The 26,428-nt window shown below is 42.1% G+C and overlaps 1 long non-coding RNA gene across 2 annotated transcripts in view; it reads right to left on the bottom strand.

The window, feature by feature from the left end:
• The window catches only part of LOC115838768 (uncharacterized), a 70,849-nt gene that overhangs the window by 24,774 nt on the left and 19,647 nt on the right, over positions 1-26,428 (bottom strand). The gene's annotated exons all lie outside the window — the stretch shown is intronic.

Genomic DNA, 26,428 nt, shown 5'->3' with positions numbered 1-26,428 from the left:
ATGGGTCCTCTTTTATAGCCAAAATCACACAGGGGCTCACAACTGCCCCAGGGATAGACTACAAGCTACACAGCTCTTAGCACCCACAGTCTTCAGGGGAGGTAGAGAAAATGAACCATCCTTTAAAGAAAACCTTAGCAAAGCTCTACCAAGAAACTCATGAACCCTGGACCAACTTCTTCCTATTGTACTCCTCGGGGTCCGCATAGCCCCCAGGAGTGGTCTGAGTCTTAGCCCATCTGAAGTGACCTATGGGAGGCCTTTTCTAACTACTGACATTCTACTGGATGAGGAAGTGAACCAGGCCCTGAGAGTCATTATTAATCTAGGACAAGTTCAGAAGGCAATCCAGGACTATGCCTACAGGGCACTGCCAGCTCCCGCTAAAAATATAGAGGAAGGAGCAATTCCTTCACAAATAAACCCCGGGGACCAAGTTCTTCTTAAAGCCTGGAAAGAGGGGTCCCCCAAAGGCCAACTATTGCCAAAATGGAAGGGCCCCTATAAAGTAACTTTAACCACCCCCACTGCTGTCAACCTGCAAGGGACAGCTAGTTGGGTACATTTGTCCAGACCAAAGCTTTTACATCCAGAAACCCCGCAGGTCGCAAAAGAACAATACACCTGTGAGCCAGTGGAAAATCTGAGATACTCATTCAAAAGACAGGCACCATCGACAGATACTTTGTGTGATAACTAATACTTCCTACCACACCTGGGAATACACGACCAGGCAGAGTGGCTTCATAATTTTGGTAGGGGTGATATCTCCTCCACTGTCTGGTCAGCAGTTAAAGAAGTCCTCCGGAAGTTAAGCTAGTTCCTTCCCTTTCTAGGCCCTTTAATGGCTACTTTTGTCCTTCCCCTTTTTGGCCCTTGTTTATTTAACTTTTTGGTTAAGTTTGTGTCTTCTAGGCTCCAATAGTTTCAAGTAAGACTCACAATGGCTCAAGGAATTCAGCCCATTCCAGCGGAGGATGGCCCAGTTCCCTACAGGTCCTTGGAACAGTCAGCAACTGTACCTCTAGGGTAGGCTAGGGCCTACAGCCCCTGTCCAGCAAGAAGTTTCAGAAGAACAGACCTTTGGCCCCTTACCCCTTAAGAATAAGGGGTGTAGAATCCCTTAGCAGGGAAGAGACAGGGGATGAGACAAGGGACCTGGGACCCTTTGCTACAGTGCTGCAATGCTTGCACCTGGACAAACGACTCCTCAAGCAACAAAATACAAAGAAACTATAAGGAACTAAAAATAACTGCATGCATGCCCACGCAGTTGGGGCAAATTATGGACAACAAGATACAAAGAGACCAAAAAAACCCAACTGCCACTTCTGAAGAGCCGGGAGCAAAAGCAGGGAGACAGGAGCAAAAGAAGGGTACTGTGCACACCCCCTCCACACAATACCACCTAAGGGGTGGGCAAACCACAGTTTGGGCCCGACCCTTGGACACACCCCTACCCTCACCCCATATAAGGAGCCAGCGAGAGAGCAAGGGAACTTGTTATTTGTTTTCGCTCTCCCCCTGCTGCAGCAGGGGCCCCAATAAAGCCTGGCCTAAATTTCTTGTCTGGTCTCTTACCAATTTCTATTGATTAAGGAAGGCCAAGGACCCTGGTCGGTAACAAACACATCTACTTGAAGGCATATGAGAACTCCAAGATAGTGAAGAATTACCAGGCTAGGATTCAAGCAAGGATGGAGAGCCAGAGGGACGATGCTGGTATTTTACCCTGGGAGCATTTGCTGATCCCAGAGTGCATAACAGAAATGTGGAGGTGAGCTTTTGACAACCTCCCAGGGCCAAGAGCACAAGGATTAGAAGCCTGATAAGGGCAGGACAGAGGGGACCCAAGTGAAACCATTGCCTCTGTAGGGCCCTCAAAGGCTACACCCATGAATAACAGTAAACCCGATGTTAAGAGGCCTCATAGGGCTTCCCTGGTGGTGCAGTGGTTGAGAGTCCGCCTGCCGATGCAGGGGACACAGGTTCGTGCCCCGGTCCGGGAAGATCCCATGTGCCGCGGAGCGGCTGGGCCCGTGAGCTATGGCCGCTGAGCCTGCGCGTCCGGAGCCTGTGCTCCGCAACGGGAGAGGCCACAACAGTGAGAGGCCCACATACCGTAAAAAAAAAAAAAAAAAAGAGGCCTCATAGGTACTGTAGTTCTCCTTCAAATAATCAAAACCCCTAAAATTGGCCTCGGGTGATGCAGTATTGCTAGTGCTCACAAGCTCCAGGCAGAAGCAAAGGTGAATCCTCTCTGAAGGGGAACAACATCTTAGGTCTCAACGATTTCTGCAAACAATTTTACAAATAAAATGTCTAGCACACAATTAAAAAATAAATGAGGCGGGGGGCTTCCCTGGTGGCGCAGTGGTTGAGAATCTGCCTGCCAATGCAGGGGACATGGGTTCGAGCCCTGGTCTGAGAAGATCCCACATGCCGCGGAGCAACTAGGCCTGTGAGCCACAACTACTGAGCCTGTGCGTCTGGAGCCTGTGCTCCGCAACGAGAGGCCGCGATAGTGAGAGGCCCGTGCACCGCGATGAAGAGTGGCCCCCGCTCGCCGCAACTAGAGAAAGCCCTCGCACAGAAACAAAGACCCAACACAGCCAAAAAAAAACGAAAACAAAAACAACTAGGCACATAGGAAAATATTAAAGCTAAAGTTGGCAGAAAAAACATTAGAAGTTGACCAACAGGGGTGCCAGATACTGGAGTAATCTGAGGATAAAATCACTGTGCTTACTATCTTTGAGGAGACAGGACGTGATTCGAAATGTTCAGCAGAGAGCTAAAAACAAAAGTTTAAAAAGGAACCAAGTGTTCTAAAATCAGGTAGCGGTAATGGTTGTGTAACTCTGAATATACTAAAAAACAAACAAAAAACCAAATCCACTGGTTGTATAGGCATACCTTATTTTATTGTGCTTCGCTTTATTGCACTTTGCAGATACTGTGTTTTTTTACAACTTGAAGGTTTGTGGCAACCCTGGATTGAGCAAGTCTAGAGGCACCACTTTTCCAAGAGCATTTGCTCATTTCGTGTCTCTGCTTCACATGTGGGTAATTCTCACACTACTTCAAATTTTTTCATTATTATTGTATTTGTTATGGTGAGCTGTGATAAGTGATCTCGGATGTTACTATTGTAATTGTTTTCTCATTTTCAGCGAGAAAGTATTTTTAATTAAGGTTTAATTAAGCATTTTTAGACATAATGCTGCTGCACATTTAACAGATGACAGTATAGTGTAAACATAACTTTTATATGCACTGAGAAGCCACAAAATTCATGTGACTCACTTTATTGTGATATTCACTTTATTGCAGTCTGGAACTGAACCCACAATATCTCTGAGATTTGCCTGTATAATTTTAAAGGGTGAATTTTATGGTATGTGAATTATATCTCAAGAAAAGTTTTATTAAGAAAAAAAGAAACAAGTAAAAAGTCTAGACATGAAACAAGAGTAACTGAAATGAAATATTCAGTGTATAGGCACAATAGCGGATGTTGTCATAAGCCTCCAACAATCATGAAATTAGTTTGGAGCTCCATCCTTCCTACCTCTACTTGTCCATGTCTTCTCACTTTGGATGAGACTTAGAAAAATTTGCAAAACCTTTTTCTTACCAATTCCGAGACAGAGGAAACATGCTAAAAAATTGATGAAATGGTAGAACCAGTAAGATGGGTTGACTCTTCCTTCAGGACATCAAAAACCTAGTAGGGACAAAACTGAATCACCTGGAATCTCTCTCTTAGTGATTTGAACTGGGGTATACTCAGAGAACAACCAGTTAGAAATGGAAGTTGAGAGGCTGAAATACCATGACATAGTGAGGGATCAGAGAGACCATGAGGGTCCAAGTGCACGCTGAAGTTAGAAAGGAGCTGAGACTCAAGGGTGATTCCTGAATTTCTGGCTTTGGTGACCGGGTAGATAGAGGTAGCATTTACAGAGTTAGAAAAGATGGGCACAGGACACTGGTGTACTGAAGAGAGGGAATCAGAAGTTCAATTTTAAAGTGAGACCTCCCAAAAAACCAAGTTTAATTTTGCACATGTTAAATTTGAGATGCCTGTGACACAACCAAAGACGATGTTGCTTGTCTACACACATCTGGGGCTCAGAGGAAATGTCTGGGCTGGGGGTATAAATTTGAGAATAGGGTATGAAATGGGTAGTTGAGAAAAATGAAGTAGGAGAGACAGACCAGAGAGATATATGTAAACTATGAAAAGAAACAGAGATTTTATCCTGAAGGTCATTGGCTGCTGCAACATAAAGAACATACTGGAGCAGCAGAAGGGTGGTAAGTAGGGCCTTTACAGTAATCCAGGTAAGAGATGGGAATTCTCATATGCAGTTTTATATCCTAACTTTTTCCCCTTACATCATAAGCATTTTAACAACACCACTAAAAGTTCTCGGGAAACACATAGTTTGAAATGGCTAAGTAACCTACCCACCTGTCAATGTACATTATCTACCTAACCACTATTATAGAGTTAGGCATTTTGGCTATTTTCAGTTTTTTGTTAGGAACCTTAATTCTTTCACATCCTCTGTGCTAGGTAAACCATTTTCCCCTGCCTTGGTGACAAAATCTCTGGCAAATACCATTGTTTTTCTAAAATTATTTCGGCAAGTCTCGTTACCAAGTTTTACTTTCACATTTGATTTAAACTTTTTCTCATCCAGCTCAAGCTTAAACTAGACTTAGAAGCTTGCAGTGAAAAAGACAGGAATGGTCGGGATGATACTCACCAACTGCACCATTTGATTCCCTATATTTCAAATATTTTCAAGTGATATGACCAATCAGGGGTTACTATTCAACATAAATAAACAGCTAATACAACATCAAAAAAACAAACAACCTGATTAAAAAATGGGCAGAAGAACTGAATAGACATTTTTCCAAAGAGGAAATGCAGATGGCCAACAGGCACATGAAAAGATGTTCAACATCACTAATCATCAGGGAAATGCAAATCAAAAGCACAATGAGATATCACCTCACACCAGTCAGAATGGCTAAAGAACACAAATAACAAACGTTGGTGAAGCTGTGGAGAACGAGAACCCTTGTACACTGCTGGGGGGAATGGAAATTGGTGCAGCCACTGTGGAAAACAGTATGGAAGTTTCTCAAAAAACTAAAAATAGAACTACCATATGACCCAGCAATTCTACTCCTTGGGTACGTATCCAGAAAATACAAAAACACTAATTTGAAAAGATACATATACCCCAATTTTCATAGCAGCATTATGTACAACAGCCAAGATATGGAAGCAATCTAAGTGTCCGTCAACAGATGAATGGATAAAGAAGATGTGGTGTGTATGTATATGTGTGTGTGTATATATATGTATACACACACACACACACACGGAAAAGAATTATTCTGCCATTTGCAACAACATGGAAGGACTTGGAGGGCATTATGCTAAATGAAAGAAGGCAGAGAAATACAAATACTGTATGATATCACATATATGGAATCTAAAAAATACAACAAACTAGTGAATATAACAAAAACGGAGCAGACTCACAGACATAGAGAACAAACTAGTAGTTACCAGTGGGGAGAGGGACGGAGGGAGAGGCAATACAGGGTTAGGGGATTAAGAGGTACAAGCTATTAGGTATAAAATAAACCACAAGGATATACTGTACATGGGGAATACAGCAAGTATTTTATAATAACTATAAGTGGAGTATAACCTTTAAAAATTGTGAACCCCTGTATTATATACCTGTAACATAATATTATACATCAACTATACTTCAATTAAAAGAAAAAAAAATCACCCAGGAAGCTGTGTGTTCAAGATATTGCAGAACAAGACGGTGGATCCTCTAACAACTTTAGCCCCCAGTGACCATGCGGAGCACAGCCCGCTGTCAATCCACACAGGACATGAGGCATAAGAAAGCATAAACGTTATTGTGATAAGCTGCTGAGATTTTAGGGTTGTTTGTTAGTACAGTATAACCTAGCCTATCCCAACTAATCTGCCTCTTCATCGTTTCTGCCACTTCGCTCTTCTCTTCTTCCCCCACTCACTCTGTTGTGTCTGGCTCCCCCAGGACTGGAGGAGTAAAAGAGGAGTTATGGAGGGAAGGAAAGGTAAGTACTTATAGTGGATACTCCTGGGGCTCCACCCAGATCCCCCTTAAAGGTTTCTCTTTGCTCCTCCCCCAGCTTGTGTCTTTTGCTTCTAACAGTCCACACCTGAGACTCTTCAAAGGCCTACTCAAGGGCTGCCGGAGCCACTGTGCCCATAGGCAGAGTCAGAAGTGCTCGGGGAATTTACATTCACCCACCCTGAGATGGGCCTTAGCCAGTGACTGACTGGTGTGGGAGTGTGAAAGCCCAGCTTCCTGGCAACAAGTCAGGACAAAAACTCTGAGGCCCAATTTATATTCCGAAGTTCCCCTGTGGCATCAAGCTGAAGTTACCTTCCATGGGACTTTGTTTGAGATCACACACTTGCTTTGCTTTGCTTTTCCCCTCCTGTATCCTGCTTCTCCTATTCATTTTCCAGTTTTTCCTGGGAGCATTTCCTAAATAGATTACTTGCACATGAAGTCCCATTTCATAGTCTGCTTCTGAAGAACCCTACCTAAGACATTTGGAACTCGTAGTGGTCACAGGAAACAGACTCTAAGGATGAGATTTTGGAATCTGATCACTTGCTGGTCAGATGGCAATAAAGATGCCATCAATGATGGTAAGTGCAGTGTTATTCTCACCTGCTATGCTATAACACTGACATTACTAAAACATGTATCTGTGGTAAGCTGGAATCAGATACAACTGAAAAGAGTTGTATGGGCTTGTGCAATACAGAGGAAACAATAACTTAAAGGACTATGGAATTAGTTCATTATTGCTGGATGCTACTGATGCATGGAAGAGAGAAAACGACAAGCTCAGGGCAGACAATTACCACTTTAAGGCAAGATGTGAAAATCAGAAGGTCTCACTAGCAGCTTTCAAAAAAGACTGTCATCTACTGTAGCTGGAAGGTAAATTGTGCTAAAGACCAGGCACAAGGCTATACTGTAAGAATAGTAGAATTGCAGCAGTGGCTAACGTTACAGCCTCAATAAGTCTCCTACAACAAAGTTAGGCCCCTGATAGGGATGAAGTGGGACGCTGAGACTTGGGATAGGGATATCCAGAAAGATGCACTTGAGAATATTGAACCTGACATCCGTTTGAACATTCTGGGCATGCAAAAGCGAATTACTTCCCCTCGCTAGAAGACAACAGAAGCATGCCTCCTTGCAGAAACTATGCAGAGGTCTTACTTGAGGCAGATGTCCTGCAAAACAGTATCTGCATTCCTCAAGATCTTCCTACACATCCCCTTCTGGACCCTAGGCCAATAACTAGGGTTAAGTCTCAGCACGACCCACCTGGGGAAGTGCTGGCCTGTTAAGGGTGGAAAAGAATTATTCACCAAAGGAGCTACAGAACCAGGCTAATATGTAGCAGCAAAAGCCAGGAGTGCTTGCCTGCAAATGTACCGAGGATGCTGAACCAGGGTCAGGGGTGGTGGACTATTAGTCTGATTAAAGGAGTGTTTGTTGACATGGAGATACTTTTCCAGGACTCAATATTTAATATGCTGACAAGAGGCCTTGGAACTGATCCTAAAAGTAAGATAGTGTTTAGATACTTGGAAAGCTGATGCCCACGTTAAGTGAGGTACTATGATGGAACTACCATGACGGTGCTGAGAAGGAGAGTAGAAGTTCCAAAACTAAAGCACATCAAAGACTCATCATTAAAGCAGGGATTCTGGATGTAAGTCCTGGCTCTGGACTTTGTTACAGTGGGTCCGAAGTCTTCACAGATGTATCTGGTAATCATTTCCTTGGTACCTAAATGTATAATCAGGTTGTATATACTTAGCATCTGGAAGAACCCTCACATTAGCTCCTTGACCTATGTAATAAGGACTATTACAGTAGAAAAGGCCAAATGAAAGCCCCTGAACTGCTATCTTCCTCCCCATCACTCTGAATCTGGCTAAGATAGTAAATCACTAACAATACTGCCTCTTGGGTCAAATGCTGCGCTAACCTAAAAAACTTAAAGGATGCAAGGATGGTAGTCCCCATTATATCTTATTTTAATTTACCAGTCTGGTCCCTGTAAAAACCAGACAGATATGGCAGATGACAGTGGTCTACTGCAAACTTAGCTAAGGGCCAGCCACACGGCAACTGCTATGCTAGATTGGTATCTATACTGGAAGGAAGCAACATAGCCTCTCTCACAGAGTATGTGGCTATTGACCTAATATTCCAATACTGATCAGAAAGGAAGATCAGGAACAATTTGCATTTACAGATGGACAACAGTATACATTGACAATCTTACCTCAGGGCTCTCCTGTGAACTCTCCTGTTCTCTGTCAAAACACAGTCCAAACGGACCTTGATTTTCTGGACCTTCCATGTATCATCACAGTGGTCCATTATATGGATACGTAATATTAATTGGACCTGATGAGCAAGAAGTGGCCATGACTCTATATGTCCCAGTAAGACCATGCGCTCCAAGAGGTTGGGAGATAAAAATCTTACTATGCAAGTATAGTTTTGAAGTGCTCAATGATCCAGGGCATGTTATGCCAGGACATCCCCTTTAGAGTACAGGAATTACTATTGCACCTTGCAACTCCTAATGCTAAGAGAGAAGCACCATGCTTGCCAGGCCTCTTCCAGTTTCAGAGATGGCACATTCTGCCCTTGAGAATATTGCTCCAACCCATCCATTGAGTTACTTAATAGGCTACCAGTTTTGAGCCCCATTAATGCCTCTCCTTCAGCTGATACCTATGGCTTCACTGGGAGAGGAAGGTTCTCTCCACCAGCTGATGGAGAAGGAAAAAACCTAGGTATACTCTGAGTGATGAGTAAATCTGACCTTCCCACAGATAACAACTACAAACTCTGGACCAATATGGAAAATAAAAACAAAAACACAACAACAAATGACCTAAAGACACGAGAGTAAATAAAAGCAGGTGTATACTGGAGGGGAGTTGGAACTTGAAAGAAGAGAATAGTATGAGATGAGTTTCCAATTTTTGTGGCTTTTAGCCTGAGGGTAGGGTGCAGTTGGTGCTATGCAAGGCAGCTCAAACCCTGAAAGAAAATTCTCAGTCTTTTTGGCCTTAAAAACCAGAGAACACACTTCAGGACAATTATGTGGCAGCAAAGTGAGGAGGGATATCCCAGAAAGGAGAGGATGAGAGAGAAGCCCCAGATTGTGTGTATAAGCTTTGTCCAAACTCTAGTTGACCCCTAACCTATGCATGCACAGGGCTGACTGCAAGCAGCCCAGCCAAGAATAAAAGAACTGAACTGAGATGTGAGCTGATGTCCAGGAGACAGAGTTTACAGTTTGAATTTAACCAAGCCAACTGCCTGCTTAAAATCACAACCACCATCACCAGCACCCTTCAGAAGAATATAACAGAATCCAGTCTCCACAATATGACTTTCAGAACATCCAGGGTACTGCCCCAAATTACTTAACATACAAACAGGGAAATGTGACCCACTCTGTGGAGAAAAGACAGTCCATAGAGACCAATTTTAAGATGACCAGATGTTGAAATTTGCAGACAAAGATCTTAAAGTGTTTATTATAACAATACTCGATGGCATGAAGGAAAACAGATTTGCAACGAATGAAAGTTATGAGAACGCATATTTAAAAAAAAAATAAATTCTAGAATTGAATAAAACACAGTATCTGAAGTAAAAAATTCACTGGATGGAGTTAACAGCACAATGGAGGTGACAGAGGAAAGACTCAGTAAAAGAAATTATCCAATCAGAAGAGAGAGAGAAGAAAGATGAGGAAAAAAGTGAACAGAGACTCAGGGACCTGTAGGACAATCTCCAGAAAGAGGAGACAGAGAAAGGGCAGAAAAATATTTGCAGAAATGATTGATATTGCCCCAAGTCTGGCGAAGGATATAAATTTAAAGATTCAAGGTCAGCAGATCTTAAGCAGAATAAGTATGAAGAAAACCATGCCCAGGCACATCACAGTCAAATTGCTGAAACCGAAGATTAAAAAAAAGTCTTGAAAACGGCCAGAGAAAAATGTGACAAATTACATACAGGCGAACAACAACCTGAATGAGTACTGACTTCTCATCAGAAAAGATGGAGGCCAGAAGACAAATGGAGTGGGTTGAAGTGTGGTCCCAAAAAAGATCTGTCTGGGATTTGGTTCAAGACAGCAATGTAGGAGGATCCTGTACTCACCTCTTCCCACAGACACCAATTCTACAGCTACACATGGAAAAATTTCCTCTGTAAGAGACCAATACTAGCTGAGCAATGGCTACACATCAGGTGAACAAGAAAAAACCCACATCAAAAAGCAGGTAGGAGAGGCTGAGACACGATTTTTCCATAAACCCCACCCTTGGCTTACAAATCCACAATTAGGAGGTATCTCAAAACCCCAAGCTTCTCCCTCAGGAGCAAAGGCTTTGAACCCCACATCTGGCACCCCAATATTTAAGACCTGCACCTGAGAGATGAGCCCTTCAAAAATCTGGCTTTGAAAGCCAACAGGGCTTGCCTTCATGAGACCCACAAGTCTTCAGCACACTGAGAAATCATTCTTGAAGGGTTCAGACTGGCAGACTCACCCACCCCAGGGCCCAGCACGGAGGCAGCTGATTGAAAAGCACACAGACTTTCTGTGAAAGAGGCTTATTTGCTTATTTTCCAAAGATAGAGGCTGGTGGTTACCATCTCTGCACCCTCCCTCTGCCCTGTTCCAGCTTGCCTGTGACTCCCAGAAAGAAGCTTACACCCTCATTTGGCACCATGATTTTTGCTGCTGCCGCCCTGGGGACACCTCTAGGTTGCCTGGCTCTGGTGGCCAGGGGGATTTATGCTCATGGGTCCCACAGGACTGTAACAACAAATAAAGAGTTCTTAACCAGCTATACCCCAGGGCACAGCAGAGAGGCAACAGACTGAGGCGCCTAGTCTTTCTGTGAAATAGGTCTATTAGTTTATCTTCACAGCTGTAGCCTGAAGAACAGGCTTCTTCTTAAACACACATCTAAGGGCTGGCTGTAATTTTCTTCAGAGACCTTGGAGGGTGGGTGTATCTTCCTGCTCTCCCTCTACGGTGCTCCAGAGGGCCAGTATTCCCCAGAGGGGAGCTTGTACATGCATCTGGTATCCCAGACTTTACATTGGGTGCCCCGTTTTTGTGGCTGCTGCCCAGGGTATGGCCTGTGATCACCTGGCTGTCAAGGCCAGTGGAGTGGCACTTGTGTTTCTGGGTCCCAAGGGGCTATAACAATCAGAGATAGTTCTTGAGCAACTACCATTGCCAGCGTACAGTGCGGACAACAGACTGAAACAGACCTCCAGTTTTTCTGTGAGAGAGGCCTCTTTGCTTCTCCTGGAGCTTTGGTCTGAGGGGCAGGCTTCTGGTTTGGCATGCATCTAAGAGACTACTGAGGTGCTCTCTTGCAATGAACGCTGGTGGACAGTATCTCTGTGTTCTCCCTCTGCCTCACTTTAGGTCGTCAGTATCTCCCAGAAAGGGGCTTATACACTTGTCTGGCACCCTAATTTTTACAGCTTCTGCCCAGGGACACTTCTTGATCACCTGGTCCTGGTGGTCAGTGGGGTTTACACTCACAGTCCCAAAGGATAGCATATACCTGCATACTTTAAAAGCTGCTGCCTGAGGGTCTGACTTCCAATCAGCCTGAACCTAGGTGCTGACTGAGATCCTTCCCTTTGGGACACTGACAGGTCTTAGCAGGTCCCTCGACTACAGGGAGCCACTAGAAATAATGTAGGTTGCTTGGACAATCACAAAGGTTTGGGGAGACAACCAAGAGCTAGCGCAAAGTTGAACAATAAATTTCATCGCCACATAAGGCCACTCCTTCAAGACTGGTAGAGGTAGCTGTTTTATCTAATGCACAGAAGCCAACACTGAGAGTGTAGAAAAATGAAGATACAGAGAAATATGTTCCAAACAAAAGAACAAGATAAAAACCTCAGAAAAAGGGGACTTCCCTGGTGGCACAGTGGTTAAGAATCTGCCTGCCAATGCAGGGGACATGGGTTCGAGCCCTGGTCCGGGAAGATCCCACATGCCGCAGAGCAACTAAGCCCATGCACCACAACTAGTGAGCCTGCGCTCTAGAGCCCACAAGCCACAACTACTGAAGCCTGCGAGCCTAGAGCACGTGCTCTGCAACAAGAGAAGCCACTGCAATGAGAAGCCCGCGCACCATAATGAAGAGTAGCCCCCGCTCACCGCAACTAGAAAAAGCCCGCATGCAGCAATGAAGACCCAACACGGCAATAAATTAAAAAATTTATATATAAAAAAAAAACTTCAAGGAAGTGGAGATAAGCTGTTTCCCTGACAAAGAGTTCAAAGTAATGGTCATAAAGATTCTTACTGATTTCAGGAGAGGAATGGATGAACAAAGTAAGAATTTCAACAAAGTGGCAGAAAATATAAGAAAGTACCAAATAGAAGTCACAGAACTGAAGAATACCACAACCGAATGGAAAAATATAATAGATGAGTTCAAAAACAGACTAGATGAAGCAGAAGAAACGATCAGTGAACTTGAAGACAGGGCAGTGGAACTCACATAATCAGAGCAGAGAGAAAGAAAAAAAAAAGAACGGGGGGAGGGATAGTTGCGGAGATTGGGATTGACATGTACACAACTGCTTTATTTACAATGGATAACCAGGGGAGATGGGGAAGATGGCGGAAGAGTAAGATGCGGAGATCACCTTCCTCCCCATAGATACATCAGAAATACATCTACACGTGGAACAACTCCTACAGAACACCCACTGAATGCTGGAAGAAGACCTTGGACCTCCCAAAAGGCAAGAAACTCCCCACGTACTTGGGTAGGGCAAAAGAAAAAAGAATAAACAGAGACAAAAGAATAGGACGGGACCTGCACCAGTGGGAGGGAGCTGTGAAGGAGGAAAGGTTTCCACACACTAGGAAGCCCCTCTGCGGGCGGAGACTGTGGGTAGCTGTGGGGGGAAGCTTCAGAGCCGCAGAAGAGAGCACAGCAACAGGGGTGCGGAGGGCAAAGCGGGGAGATTCCCACACAGAGGATCGGCGCCGACGGGCACTCACCAGCCTGAGAGGCTTGTCTGCTCACCCACTGGGGCGGGCGGGGGCTGGGAGCTGAGGCTCGGGCTTCGGTCGGATCGCAGGGAGAGGACAGGCGGCATAAACACAGCCTGAAGGGGTTAGTGCACCACGGATAGCCGGGAGGGAGTCTGGACCTGCCAAAGAGGCAAAAGACTTTTTCTTCCCTCTTTGTTTCCTGGTGCACGACGTGAGGGGATTAAGAGCGCTGCTTAAAGGAGCTCCAGAGACAGGCGCGAGCCGCGGCTAAAAGCGCAGACCCCCCAGAGACGGGCATGAGACGCTAAGGCCGCTGCTGCCGTCACCAAGAAGCCTGAGGGCGAGCACAGGTCACTCTCCCCACCTCCCGTCCCGGGAGCCTGTGAGCCCGCCACTGCCAGGATCCCGTGATCCAGGGACAACTTCCCTGGGAGAATGCATGGCGTGCCTCAGGCTGGTGCAACGTCACGCCGGCCTCTGCCACCGCAGGATCGCCCCGCATTCCGTGCCCCTCCCTCCCCCCCGACCTGAGTGAGCCAGAGCCCCCTAATCAGCGGCTCCTTTAACCCTGTCCTGTCTGAGCGAAGAACAGACGCCCTCCGGAGACCTACACGCAGAGGCGGGTCCAAATCCAAAGTTGAACCCCGGGAGCTGGGCGAACAAAGAAGAGAAAGGGAAATCTCTCCCAGCAGCCTCAGGAGCAGCAGATTAAATCTCCACAATCAACCTGATGTACCCTGCATCTGTGGAATACCTGAATAGACAACGAATCATCCCAAATTGAAGACGTGGGCTCTGGGAGCAAGATATATTATGTGAGTGTGTGTGTGTATGCTTCTGTGTGAGATTTTGTCTGTATAGCTTTGCTTTCACCATTTGTCCTAGGGTTCTGACCGTCCATTTTTTTGTTTTGTTTAAAAAATTATTTTTCCTAATAATTATTTTTTATTTTAATAACTTTATTTTATTTTATACTCTTTCTCTCTTTCTTTCTACTTTTTCTCCCTTTTACTCTGAGCCATGTGGATGAAAGGCTCTTGGTGCTGCAGCCAGGAGTCAGTGCTGTGTCTCTGACATGGGAGAGCCAACTTCAGGACACTGGTACACAAGAGACCTCCCAGCTCCACATAATATCAAATGGCGAAAATCTCCCAGAGATCTCCATCTGAACACCAACACTGAGCTTCACTCAAGGACCAGCAAGCTACACTGCTGGACACCCTATGCCAAACAACTAGCAAGACAGGAACACAACCTCACCCATTAGCAGAGAGGCTGCCTAAAATCATAATAAATCCACAGACACCCCAAAACACACCACCAGACGTGGACCTGCCCAGCAGAAAGACAAGATCCAGCCTCATCAACTAGAACACAGGCACTAGTCCCCTCCACCAGGAAGCCTACACAACCCACTGAACCAACATTACCCACTGGGGACAGACACCAAAAACAATGGGAATTCCAAACCTGCAGCCTGCAAAAAGAAGACCCCAAACACAGTAAGATAAGCAAAATGAGAAGACACAAAAACACACAGCAGATGAAGGAGCAAGATAAAAACACACCAGACGTAACAAATGAAGACGAAATAGTCTACCTGAAAAAGAATTCAGAATAATGATAGCAAAGATGATCCAGAATCTTGGAAATAGAACAGACAAAATGCAAGAAACATTTAACAAGGACCTAGAAGAACTAAAGAGGAAACAAACAACGATGAACAATACAATAAATGAAATGAAAAATACTCTAAAAGGGATCAATAGCAGAATAACTGGGGCAGAAGAACAGATAAGTGACCTGGAAGATAAAATAGTGGAAATAACGACTAAAGAGCAGAATAAATAAAAAAGAATGAAAAGAACTGAGGACAGTCTCAGAGACGTTTGGGACAACATTAAATGCACCAACATTCCAATTACAGGGGTCCCAGAAGAAGAAGAGAAAAAGAAAGTGTATGAGAAAATATTTGAAGAGATTATAGTTGAAAACTTCCCTAATATGGGAAAGGAAATAGTTAATCAAGTCCAGGAAGCACAGAGAGTCCCATACAGGATAAATCCAAGGAGAAAAATGCCAAGACACATATTAATCAAACTATCAAAAATTAAATACAGAGGTTTCCCTGGTGGCGCAGTGGTTGAGAGTCCGCCTGCCGATGCAGAGTACACGGGTTCATGCTGCGGTCCAGGAAGATCCCACATGCTCTTCCCACATGCCGCGGATCGGCTAGGCCCGTGACCCATGGCCACTGAGCCTGCACGTCCGGAGTCTATGCTCTGCGACGGCAGAGGCCACAACAGTGAGAGGCTTGCTTACCGCAAAAAAAAAACCAAAAATAAAAAAACAAAGAAAACATATTAAAAGCAGCAAGGGAAAATCCACATAAGGTTAACAGCTGATCTTTCAGCAGAAATTCTGCAAACCAGAAGGGAGTGCAAGGACATATTTAAAGTGATGAAGAAGAAAACCCTACAACCAAGATTACTCTACCCAGCAAGGATCTCATTCAGATTTTTTTTTTTTGCAGTACACGAGCCTCTCAATATCGTGGTCTCTCGCGTTGCGCAGCACAGGCTCCGGATGCACAAGCCCAGTGGCCATGGCTCACAGGCCCAGCCACTCAGCGGCATGTGGGATCTTCCCGGACCGGGGCACGAACCCGTGTCCCCTGCATCAGCAGGCAGACTCTCAACCACTGCGCCACCAGGGAAGTCCTACCTTAAATGTAAATGGATTAAATGCTCCCACCAAAAGACACAGACTGGCTGAATGGATACAAAAACAAGACCCATATATATGCTGTCTACAAGAGACCCACTTCAGACCTAGGGACACACACAGACTGAAAGTGAGGGGATGGAAAAAGATACTCCATGCAAATGGAAATCAAAAGAAAGCTGGAGTAGCAATTCTCATATCAGGCAAAATAGACTTTAAAATAAAGACTATTATAAGAGACAAAGAAGGACACTATATAATGATTAAGGAATCGATCCAAGAAGAAGATTTAACAATTCTAAATATTTATGCACCCAACATAGGTGCACCTCAATACATAAGGCAAATGCTAACAGCCATAAAAGGGGAAATCGACAGTAACACATTCATAGTAGAGGACTTTAAACCCCACTTTCACCAATGGACCGATCACCCAAAATGAAAATAAATAAGGAAACACAAGCTTTAAATGATACATTAAACAAGATGGACTTAATTGATATTTATAGGACATTCCATCCAAAAACAACAGAATACACATTTTTCTCAAGTGCTTACGGAACATTCTCCAGGACAGATCATATCTGGGGTCACAAATCAAGCCTTGGTAAACTTAAGAAAATGGAAATTGTATCCGACCACAACGCTATAAGACCACAACGCTATAAGACTTTTTTTCCAACCACAACGCTATAAGACTAGATATCAATTACAGGAAAAGATCTGTAAAAAATACAAACACATGGAGGCTAAACAATACACTACTTAATAAACAAGTGATCACTGAAGAAATCAAAGAGGAAATCAAAAAATACCTAGAAACAGGTCTTCCCTGGTGGCGCAGCTGTTGAGGGTCCGCCTGCTGATGCAGGGGACACGGGTTCGTGCCCTGGCCTGGGAGGATCCCGCATGCCGCGGAGCGGCTCGGCCCATGAGCCATGGCTGCTGACCCTGCGCGTCCCGAGCCTGTTCTCCGCAATGGAAGAGGCCACAGCAGCGAGACGCCCATGTACCGTTAAAACAAAAAAACAGAAAACAAAAACCTAGAAACAAATGACAATGGAGACACGACAACCCAAAACCTATGGGATGCAGCAAAAGCAGTTCTAAGAGGGAAGTTTATAGCAATAGAATCCTATCTTAAGAAACAGGAAACATCTCGAATAAACAACCTAACCCTGCACCTAAAGCAATTAGAGAAAGAAGAACAAAGAAACCCCAAAGTTAGCAGAAGGAAAGAAATCATAATGATCAGATCAGAAACAAATGAAAAAGAAAGGAAGGAAACGATAGCAAAGATCAATAAAACTAAAAGCTGGTTCTTTGAGATGATAAACAAAACTGATAAACCACTAGCCAGACTCATCAAGAAAAAAAGGGAGAAGACTCAAATCAATAGAATTAGAAATGAAAAAGGAGAAGTAACAAATAACACTGCAGAAATACAAAAGATCATGAGAGATTACTATAAGCAATTCTATGCCAATAAAATGGACAACCTGGAAGAACTGGACAAATTCTTAGAAATGCACAACCTGCCAAGACTGAATCAGGAAGAAACAGAAAATATGAACAGACCGATCACAAGCACTGAAATTGAAACTGTGATTAAAAATCTTCCAACAAACAAAAGCCCAGGACCAGATGGCTTCACAGGCAAATTCTATCAAACATTTAGAGAAGAGCTAACACCTATCCTTCTCAAACTCTTCCAAAATATAGCAGAGGGAGGAACACTCCCAAACTCATTCTATGAGGCCACCATCACCCTGATACCAAAACCAGACAAGGATGTCACAAAGAAAGAAAACTACAGGCCAATATCACGGATGAAAATAAATGCAAAAATCCTCAACAAAATACTAGCAAACAGAATCCAACAGCACATTAAAAGGATCCTACACCATGATCAAGTGGGGTTTATCCCAGGAAGGCAAGGATTCTTCAATAAACGCAAACCAATCAACGTGATACACCATATTAACAAATTGAAGGGGACAAACCGTATGATCATCTCAATAGACGCAGAGAAAGCGTTCGACAAAATCCAACACCCATTTATGATAAAAACCCTGCAGAAAGTAGGCATAGAGGAAACTTTCCTCAACCTAATAAAGGCCATATATGACAAACCCACAGCCAACATCGTCCTCAATGGTGAAAAACTGAAAGCATTTCCACTAAGATCAGGAACAAGACAAGGTTGCCCACTCTCACCACTCTTATTCAACATAGTTTTGGAAGTTTTAGCCACAGCAATCAGAGAAGAGAAGGAAATAAAAGGAATCCAAATCGGAAAAGAAGAAGTAAAGCTGTCACTGTTTGCAGATGACATGATACTATACATAGAGAATCCTAAATTGCTACCAGAAAACTGCTAGAGCTAATCAATGATTTTGGTAAAGTTGCAGGATACAAAATTAATGCACAGAAATCTCTGGCATTCCTATACACTAATGATGAAAAATCTGAAAGTGAAATCAAGAAAACACTCTCATTTACCATTGCAACAAAAAGAATAAAATATCTAGGAATAAACCTACCTAAGGAGACAAAAGACCTGTATGCAGAAAATTATAAGACACTGATGAAAGAAATTAAAGATGATACAAATAGATGGAGAGATATACCATGTTCTTGGATTGGAAGAATCAACATTGTGAAAATGACTCTACTACCCAAAGCAATCTACAGATTCAATGCAATCCCTATCAAACCACCACTGGCATTTTTCACAGAACTAGAACAAAACATTTCACAATTTGTATGGAAACACAAAAGACCCCGAATAGCCAAAGCAATGTGAGAACGAAAAACGGAGCTGGAGGAATCAGGCTCCCCGACTTCAGACTATACTACAAAGCTACAGTAATCAAGACAGTTTGGTACTGGCACAAAAACAGAAAGATAGATCAATGGAACAGGATAGAAAGCTCAGAGATAAACCCATGCACATATGGTCACCTTATCTTTGATAAAGGAGCCAGGAACGTACAGTGGAAAAAGGACAGCCTCTTCAATAAGTGGTGCTGGGAAAACTGGACAGGTACATGTAAAAGTATGACAGTAGATCACTCCCTAACACCATACACAAAAATAAGCTCAAAATGGATTAAAGACCTAAATGTAAGGCCAGAAACTATCAAACTCTTACAGGAAAACATAGGCAGATCACTCTATGACATAAATCACAGCAAGATTCTTTTTAACCCACCTCCTAGAGAAATGGAAATAAAAACAAAAATAAATAAAAGGGACCTAAGGAAACTTCAAAGCTTTGGCACAGCAAAGGAAACCATAAACAAGACCAAAAGACAACCCTCAGAATGGGAGAAAATATTTGCAAATGAAGCAACTGACAAAGGATTAATCTCCAAAATTTATAAGCAGCTCATGCAGCTGAATAACAAAAAAACAAACAACCCAATCCAAAAATGAGGAGAAGACCTAAATAGACATTTCTCCAAAGAAGATAAACAGACTGCAAACAAACACATGAAAGAATGCTCAACATCATTAATCATTAGAGAAATGCAAATCAAAACTACAATGAGAAATCATCTCACACCAGTCAGAATGGCCATCATCAAAAAATCTAGAAACAATAAATGCTGGAGAGGGTGTGGAGAAAAGGGAACACTCTTGCACTGCTGGTGGGAATGTGAATTGGTACAGCCACTATGGAGAACAGTATGGAGATCCTTAAAAAACTACAAATAGAACTACCATATGACCCAGCAATCCCACTACTGGGCATATACCCTGAGAAAACCATAATTCAAAAAGAGTCATGTACGAAAATGTTCATTGCAGCTCTATTTACAATAGCCCAGAGATGGAAACAACCTAAGTGTCCATCATCGGATGAATGGATAAAGAAGATGTGGCCCATATATACAATGGAATATTATTCAGCCATAAAAAGAAATGAAATTGAGCTATTTGTAATGAGGTGGATAGACCTAGAGTCTGTCATACAGAGTGAAGTCAGAAAGAGAAAGAAAAATACCGTATGCTAACACATATATATGGAATTTAAGAAAAAAAAATGTCATGAAGAACCAAAGGGTAAGACAGGAATAAAGACACAGACCTACTAGAGAATGGACTTGAGGATATGGGGAGGGTGAAGGGTAAGCTGTGACAAAGCAAGAGAGAATTATGGACACATATACACTACCAAACGTAAGGTAAATAGCTGGTGGGAAGCAGCCGCATGGCACAGGGATATCGGCTCGGTGCTTTGTGACCGCCTGGAGGGGTGAGAGGGAGGGAGACGGAAGAGGGAAGAGATATGGGAATATATGTATATGTATAACTGATTCACTTTGTTATAAAGCAGAAACTAACACATCATTGTAAAGCAATTATACTCCAATAAAGATGTTAAAAAAATAAAAGTAAATGAAGCCATACTCTATTTTGCATCCCCTTTGCACTTTTAAAAATGAAAGAGGCAAAATGGAAAAAAAAAAGGATAACCAACAAGGACCTACTGTATAGCATGGGGAACTGCTTAAGGGACAACATCAAGCAGACTAGCATTTGCATTATGAGGATGTCAGAAGGAGAAGAGAGAGAGAAAGGAGTAGAAAACTTATTTGAAGAAATAATGGCCAAGAACTTTTCTAACCTGGGGAAGGAAACAGACATCCAGTTCCAGGAAGACCAGAAAGTTCCTAAGAAGACAAACCCAAAGAGACCCACACCAAGACACATAATTAGTGTCAAAAGTTAAAGACAAGGAAAGAATCTTAAAAGTAAGAGAAAAACAACTTGTTACATACAAGAGAACCCCCATAACCCTATGAGTAGATTTTTCAGCAGAAACCTTGTAGGCCTGAAGGAAGTGGCATGGTATATTCAAAGGGCCAAAAGAAAAATAAAGCCAACCAAGAATACTGTACTTGGCAAAGATTTCATTTAGAATTGAAGAAGAGATAGAGTTTTCCAAATATGCAAAAGCTAAAGGAGTTCATCACCACTAAACTGGCCTTACAAGAAATATTAAAGGGACTTCTTTAAGTTGAAATGAAAGGGTGTAATTAGTAACAAGAAAATATATAAAAGTATAAAACTCACTGGCAAAGGTAAATATAGAGTAAAATTCAGAATAATCTAATCTTGTGAAGGTGGTGGGTTAATCACTTATAAAGCTAGTATAAAGGTTAAAAGACAAAAGTAGTAAAAATAACTATAACTACGATAATTTGTTAAGGGATACACAAGATAAAAAGGTGTAAATTGTGACATCAAAAGCATGAAAAGTGGTGGGGGAGGGTAAAACTGCAGAGCTTTAGAATGCATTCAAACTTAAGTTGCTATCAACTTGAAACAGACTGTCGTAAATATAGTTAGTTATTTTGTGTAAGATTCATGATAACCAGAAAGCAAAAACCTAAAGTAGATACACAAAAGATAAAGGAATTTAAGCATACCACTACAGAAAACTATCAAATCACAAAAGAAGAGAGCAAGAGAAGAAGAAAAAAACAGAAGAATTACAAAAAAGACAGAAAGCAATTAACAAAATGGCAATAAGTACATATCTGTCAAAAATTAGTTTAAATGGAAAGGGACAAAATTTTCCAACTAAAAGTCACAGAATGGCTGGATGGATAAAAAAGCAAGGCCCATCTATATGCAGCCTACAAAAGACTCACTTCAGATGTAAGGACACACACAAACTGAAAGTGAAGGGATGGAAAAAGATATTCCATGTAAATGGAAACCAAAAGAAAGCAGAGGGTAGCTATACTTATATCTGACAAGATAGACTTTTAAGACAAAGATTAAAAGACAAAGAAGGATAAAGGGGTCAATCCAAAAAGAGGATATAACATTTGTAAATATTTATGCACCCAACATTGGAGTACCTAAAAATATAAAGCAAATATTAACAGACCTAAAAGGAGAAATGGAAAGCAATACAATAAGAGTAAGGGACTTTAATACTCCACTTGCATCACTGGATAGATCATCAATATCATACACCATATTAACAAACTGAATAATAAAAACCATACGATCATCTCAATAGATGCAGAAAAAGCTTTTGACAAAATTCAACACCCATTTATGATAAAAACTCTCCAGAAGGTAGGCATAGAGGGAAACTACCTCAACATAATAAAGGCCATATATGACAAACCCACAACAAACATTATCCTCAATGGTGAAAAACTAAAAGTATTTCCTCTAAAACCAGGAACAAGGGACTTCCCTGGTGGTCCAGTGGTAAAGAATCCACCTCATGATGTAGGGGACACAGGTTCAATCCCTAGTCAGGGAACTAAGATCCCACATGTCATGGGGCAAATAAGCCTGCGTGTCACAACTACTGAGCTCGCTCACCTCAACTAGAGAGCCTGTGTGCCACAAACAACAGAACCCATGCGTCTGGAGCCCGCGTGCCACAACTACAGAGCCCATGTGCACTGGAGCCCACACACCACACTAGAGAAGAGAAATCCTGCGTGCCACAACTAGAGAGAAGCCCGCGTGCCTCAATGAAAATTCCGCGTGCTGCAACTGAGACCTGACACAGCCAAAAGTAAAAATAAAATAAATAGAAAATAAATCTTAAAAAAAAAATAAAATCAGGAACAAGACAAGGGCGCCCACCTTCACCACTATTATTCAACACAGTTTTGGGAGTCCTAGCCATGGCAATCAGAGAAGAAAAAGAAATAAAAGGAATCCAAATTGGCAAAGAAGAAGTAAAACTGTCACTGCAGATGACATGATACTATACACAGAAAATCCTAAAGATGCCACCAGAAAACTACTAGAGCTAATCAATGAATTTAGTAAAGTCACAGGATACAAAAATTAATACACAGAAATTTCTTGCATTCTTATACACTAACAACGAAAGATCAGAAAGAGAAATTAAGCAAACAATCCCATTTACCATTGCAACAAAAAGAATAAAATACCTAGGAATAAACCTACTTAAGGAGGCAAAAGACCTGTATGCAGAAAACTATAAGATACTGATGAAAGAAATCAAAGATGACACAAACAGATGGAGAGATATACCATGTTCCTGGATTGGAAGAATCAATATTGTGAAAATGACTGTACTACCCAAAGCAATCTACAGATTCACTGCAATCCCTATCAAATTACCAATGGCATTTTCCACAGAACTAAAAAATTTTTTTTACAATTTTGTGTATGGAAACACAAAAGACCTCGAATAGCAAAAGCAATCTTGAGAAAAAAAAAAAAAAAGGATCTGGAGGAATCAGGCTCCCCGACTTCAGACTACACTACAAAGCTACAGTAATCAGGACAGTATGGTACTGGCACAAAAACAGAAATATAGATCAATGGAACAGAATAGAAAGCCAGAGATAAACTCACACATCTGTGGTCACCTAATCTATGACAGAGGAGGCCAGAGTATACAATGGAGCAAAAACAGCCTTTCCAATAAGTCGTACTGGAAAACTGGACAGCTACATGTAAAAGAATGAAATTAGAACACTCCCTAACACCATACACAAAAAATAAGCTCAAAATGGATTAAAGACCTAAATGTAAGGCCAGACACTATCAAACTCTTAGAGGAAAACATAGGCAGAACACTCTTTGACATAAATCACAGCAAGAACTTTTTTGACCCACCTCCTAGAGTAATGAGAATAAAAACAAAAATAAACAAATGGGACCTAATTAAACTTCAAAGCTTTTGCACAGCAAAGGAAACCATAAACAAGACAAAAAGACAACCCTCAGAATGGAAGAAAATATCTGCAAATGAAGCAACTGACAAAGGATTAATCTCCAAAATATACAAGCAGCTTATGCAGCTCAATATCAAAGAAACAAACAACCCAATCAACAAATGGATGGAAGACCTACATAGACATTTCTCCAAAGAAGACATACAGATGGCCAACAAACACATGAAAAGATGCTCAACATCACTAATTATTAGAGAAATGTAAATCAAAACTACAATGAAGTATCACGTCACACTGGTCAGAATGGCCATCATCAAAAAATCTACAAACAACAGATGCTGGAGATGGTGTGGAGAAAAGGGAACCCTCATACACTGTTGGTGGGAATGTGAATTGATACAGCCACTATGGAGGCTCCTTAAAAAACTAAAAATAGAACTACCATATGACCCAGCAATCCCATTACTGGGCATATACCCAGAGAAAACCATAACTCAAAAAGACACTTGTACCCCAATGTTCATTGCAGCACTATTTACAATAGCCAGGTCATGGAAGCAACCTAAATGTCCATCAACAGAGAAATGGATAAAGAAGATGTAGTACATACATACAATGGAGTATTACTCAGCCATAAAATGGAACAAAATTGCATAACTTGTAGAGACATGGATGGACCTAGAGACTGTCATACACAGTGAAGTAGGTCAGAAAAAGAAAGACAAATATCGTATATTAACGCATATATGTGGAATCTGAAAAAACTGGTATAGACAATCTTATTTACAAAGCAGAAATAGAGACACAGATATAGAAAACAAATGTATGAATACCAAGCAGGGGGTGTGATGAATTGCAAGATTGGGATTGACATATATACACTATTGATACTATGTATAAAATAGATAACTAATGAGAACCTACTGTATAGCTCAGGGAACTCTACTCAGTGCTCTGTGGAGACCTAAATGGGAAGGAAATCCAAAAAAGAGGGGATATAGGTATACATATAGCTGATTCACTATGCTGTACAGCAGAAACTAACACAGTATTATAAAGCAACTATACTGCAATAAAAATTAATAATAAAACAAACTCTACTTCCATCACTGGATAGATCATCCAGACAGAAAATCAATACGGAAACAGTAGATTTGAACACTATCAAATGGACCTGACAGATATACATAGAACATTCTGACAACAGTAGAATACAAATACAAATACAACAGCAGAATACACAGAACATTTTCTAGGATAGACCATATGTTAGGCCAAAAAACAAGTCTTATCATATTCAAGAAGACTGAAATCATACCAAGTATCTTCTCTGACCACAATGGCATGAAAGTAGAAAACAATAACAAGTGAAAAACTGGAAAATTCATGAATACATGGAAATTAACACTTTCCTGAACAAGCAATGGATCAAAGAAGAAATTAAAGAGGAAACTAAAAAGTATCTTGAGACAAACAAAAATGGAAACACAACATACCAAACCTTATGGGATGCAGCAGAAGCAGTTCTAAGAGGGAAGTTCTTAGAAGCAATAAATGCCTACATTAAGAAGCAAGAAAGATCCCAAATAAACAACCTAACTCTATGCCTTAAGGAACTAGAAAAAGAACAAACTGAGCCCAAATTTAGCAGAAGAAAGGAAATAAAGACTAGAGCAGAAATAAATGAAATAGACTAAAAAGACAATAGAAAAGGTTAATGAAACTAAGAGCTGTTTTTTTTAGAAAACATCAACAAAATTGACAAACCTTTAGTTAGACTCACCAAGAAGAGAGAACTCAAATCAATAAAATCAGAAATAAAGGAGGAGACATTACAACTGACACCACAGAAATACAAAGGATCATTAGAGACTACTATGAACAATTATACAGCAAAAAATTGTACAACCTAGAAGAAATGGATAAATTCCTAGAAACATGCAACCTAACAAGAATGAATCATGAAGAAACACAAAATCTCAACAGACACGGAATCACTAATTAAAAACCTCCCAAGAACCAAGTCCACAACCAGATAACTTCACTTGAGTTCTACCAAACATTCAAAGAATTAATGCCAATCCTTCTCAAACTCTTACAAAAAATCAAAAAAGAGGGAACACTCCCAAACTTTGGCCAGCATCACCTTGGCCAAAACCAGAAAAGGACACTATCAGAGAAGGAAACTACAAACCAATATCCCTGATGAATACGGATGCAAAAATTCTCAATAAAATACCAGCAGAGGTAAGAGGGGAAGATGGCGGAAGAGTAAGACGCAGAGATCATCTTCCTCCCCACAGATACACCAGAAATACATCTACACGTGGAACACCTCCTACAGAACACCTCCTACAGAACAACTCGTTCAGAACACCTTCTGAACGCTGGCAGAAGACCTCAGACCTCCCAGAAGACAAGAAACTCCCCCACGTACCTGGGTAGAGCAAAAGAAAAAAGAATAAACAAAGACAAAAGAATAGGGACGGGACCTGCACCAGTGGGAGGGAGCTGTGAAGGATGAAAGGTTTCCACACACTAGGAAGCCCCTTCGTGGGGGGGAGACTGCGGGTGGCGGAGGGGGTAAGCTTCGGAGCCTCAGAGGAGAGCACAGCAACAGGGGTGCAGAGGGCAAAGCGGGGAGATTCCCGCACAGAGGATCGGTGCCGACTGGCACTCACCAGCCCGAGAGGCTTGTCTGCTCACCCGCCGGGGCGGGCGGGGCTGCGAGCTGAGGCTCGGGCTTCGGTCGGAGCGCAGGGAGAGGACTGGGGTTGGCGGCATGAACACAGCCTGAAGGGGTTAGTGCACCACGG

The sequence above is a fragment of the Globicephala melas genome, chromosome 3 (assembly GCF_963455315.2).
Source record: "Globicephala melas chromosome 3, mGloMel1.2, whole genome shotgun sequence".
Classification (NCBI taxonomy): Eukaryota; Metazoa; Chordata; class Mammalia; order Artiodactyla; family Delphinidae; genus Globicephala; species Globicephala melas.
The sequence above is the reverse complement of the archived record's forward strand: the minus strand, read 5'-3'. Positions and strand labels throughout refer to the sequence as shown.